Genomic DNA, 3596 nt, shown 5'->3' on the forward strand with positions numbered 1-3596 from the left:
GAACATAATCCTTTTTTCTGAGTTGAACACTAAACTGAACAATTTTGGTATTGTGAACAAAGGTTAGGGTTGATTTGGTCACTTTGAGGTGTTTTGCGTCATTTCAATTCATTATTTATAAAATTAATAAAATCATGTTCCATTATTTATAAAAATTAGTTTATTGCTAGCTTCTTATGTTACGTAACAAGAAGTATGATTTTGCCCAAACTTAAGTTTTCAATGTTCTTTGATGGTGCTGGATCTCCTATCTATTAAGAAGTTTACTTTTTTTAAGAAAAGTTTTTAGTAAACATATATAATCAAACTCAATAGTCAAGCATTGAACCTGAGTATAATCAAACTCAGTAAACATGTATAATCAAACTTAGTAGTCAAATATAATACCAAACCTGACAATAATCAAACTCAATAAATATGTATAATCAAACTCAGTAGTCAAGTACTGAACCTGAGTATAATCAAACTCAGTAAACATGTATAATCAAACTCAGTAGTCAAGTATTGAACCTGAGTATAATCAAACTCAGTAAATATGTATAATCAAACTCAGTAGTCAAGTACTGAACCTGAGTATAATCAAACTCAGTAAACATGTATAATCAAACTCATTAGTCAAATATAGCACTAAACTTGAGTATAATCAAACTCAGTAAACATGATAATCAAATTCAGTAGTAAAAAAATGGGTTAAGTACTTTATTCGTCCCTAAGGTTTGAGGCCAAAATCAAAATCGTCCCTGACCTTTTTTTGTTATTAAAATCATCCTCAACGTTATAAAATCGTCCTTTTCTACTTAAATTTTAACTTTTTTGCCAAATTACCCTTAATAATTAATAAAAATAATATTAAAAAACAAAAACAAAACACCTCCCAGTATCTCTTCACTTTTTTTCCTCCCCATCTTCTTCTTTCTACCCCTCTTTGGAACCCCCAATTCCAAAGAAGTCCTCTTAGAGACACCCAAATGGAACCCACCACCAACCTTCTCCAAATTCCAACCCCGCAAACCCAAAACCTTCCATACAGAGAACAACAACATGATGAAGAATTACGAGAACGACGATGCTGGTGCATTATTTGCAACAATGGGCACCACCAAATCCCAAGAGATCTCCCAACTCTCTAAGGAAGTTTGTAGCATGAGCGAGAGTGTCTCCAATACAACCTTCAACGAAGAAGAAACGCGCCAAAAGATAGTAAATAGATCACCCGCCAGAACACAGAAAAATCACTCCTTTTCCGATGACTTCACCGCTAGGATGGTCGGGAAATCTCTAGTCAGGAGGTCAGAGCAGTCTCCGGGGAAGAGGAATGGTGGGTCGGTGAGGCTTGTTCAGAGCAGGGACTAAATGGGGAACGAATTATCGAGGAACCAGACTCAGCCGGCATTCTAGGTCTCCGGCAACCCGAACCGACAACGGAGCAACTAGATCTATCATGGGTCGGAGCCCATCTAGGAGGAGAGGAACAAATCAGTCCCTTGCAAGGGTGAGGCAGGCCGCTGTAGCAGCAATTGAGAGTGGTGACCGGAAAATGGATAATCCGGCCATGGAGGAGGGAAAGTGGTCATCTTCAGCTAATAATGAGTCTCTGGAAGGGGATGGAGAAGGGGTTGGAGGAAGGGGACAGGGAGGAAAGAAAATGAAGAGATACCGGGGGAGGGGGCGTTAGGGGGTTGTTTTGTTTTTGTTTTTGTTTTTAATATTATTTTTATTAATTATTAAGGGTAATTTGGTAAAAAAAAATAAAATTGAAGTAAAAAAGGACGATTTTATAATGTTTTATAACGTTGAGGATGATTTTAATAACAAAAAAATGTCAGTGACGATTTTGATTTTAGCCTCAGACGTTAAGGACAAAAAAAGTACTTAACCCTAAAAAAATTGCTAACATGATAGTCAAATTTAGTAGTAAAAATTCAATAGAAAATTTATATAATCAATTCTTTCCCCCTCGATGTATCCTAAATTTTTCTCGGACTTTTCTTCTTTCATCTCCAATTATTCTTTCTAAGGTTCTCGTCCCAACATTTGCATATGGACTAACTTGGGAGGTTCCTAGTTTTTTTTGTCTTGGTGCTTTTTCCTCTTTCGGGGTATCCAAAGCTTTCTTTTCCTTTTTCTTTCTTTCCTTTTTATTGGCAATCTTTGGGAACTGATAACCCTTTGCTAGCTCCAAAATATTAGTTCAGCAATCATTTTGTGGGCATAGGAGCATTTGCATGATGATTTCTTCCTTAATCTGTGGCAATAATCCTGTTATTCAAATCAAACCATACATACCAAACAAATTCAACAACCAAATTAAATCATAGCACTATATTAATAAAAATACTAATCATATTCGAATCAAATAATAGATATAAAGTAGTAGCGTGCTCAGTTTTAATTCAGATTACCAACTTGCAATTAGTTAAAATAATAAATATTTCAGTCTCTTAATCAAAAATCTCAAATTTAAGTTCTAGAATCAAATCTAAGTTTTAAGAATAAGGCAATAATGTAACATCTATATAACTAACATTGTAATTAAACTATATAGTTGTTATATAGAATGAAAATAGTGGAATACTGAATACCCCATTTTTCCTTCTTATTAATTACCATTACTGTATTGACAAGGAAAAAAAAGGATCATATTAGAGTTTCTATTAGTGGCACTTTCCTAGAAAAAACAAAAGAATCAGAACCATTGTCATGTATCTATGACAATGAAGACATTTACAAACCACATGCAACTCACACTTCTCTTTACTGCACACGCGGTAGCCATGTATCATGCTTTGGATTCGTCACTTACAGCATGTGTTAGCTAAAGTGGCAAAATAAAAGATTTGAATTCAACATTGCTTTCAGTGGCTATTATCTCTGAAATTCAGAGATAATAATCAAACACTAAAATACAGTATGTGTTAGCTAAAGTAGCATTCATTTCGTTATATAAACTAATATTTAGTAATACACTCTGCATAATAAAATCAGAGTATGTAAATACCTTATCAGATGAAAAAAAAATCTAGCATAAAAGATAAAAAAAATAAAGATAAAATACCTTTCTTCACTCCATCTCCTTCGAAGTTTTTTTGGATACATTTTATCTTTTTTTTTCTTTGGTGTTCCTATTTTCTGGTTCTCTTTCTACTCGTTTTAGTGCAGTTTTCTTTCGCATTTTTCAAAACTAGCAAATTAAACAACCAAAATCCAATCAAATTCAAAAAGTAAAAAAAAAAAGCTAAAACTCAATAATCAAATATCAAGTATGCTTTAATCAAACATGTTGTAATATCATATTTTAAAAGCTGAGCATAATCAAATAGACTCAAAATCATATCATAAAAATTTAGTTATAATCAAACATGCTGTAGATATCAATTATTCTATAATATAATTTTTAAAAACTAAGCATAATCAAACTCATTCAGTATAATAATCAAACATACTCCAACTCATATCACAATTAAACTTAAGTTCAATGCAGAATTCCTTTTTCGAGTGAAGTGAAAGTTCAGTTGACGGTCTGAAGGAATTCAAATTCCTACTTATTATCGCTAGCTATTTTTTTACTGATCAAGTTGCGTTTCGCGATTGATATG

At 33.0% G+C, this 3596-nt stretch overlaps 1 pseudogene; it reads left to right on the top strand.

The window, feature by feature from the left end:
- Nucleotides 1–1044: 1044 nt before the first annotated feature.
- On the top strand, nucleotides 1045–1675 carry LOC148578577 (uncharacterized; annotated as a pseudogene).
- Nucleotides 1676–3596: the final 1921 nt, after the last annotated feature.

This window comes from Arachis ipaensis, chromosome B1 (genome assembly GCF_059453495.1).
Source record: "Arachis ipaensis isolate K30076 ecotype BB chromosome B1, ASM5945349v1, whole genome shotgun sequence".
NCBI classification, from domain to species: Eukaryota; Viridiplantae; Streptophyta; class Magnoliopsida; order Fabales; family Fabaceae; genus Arachis; species Arachis ipaensis.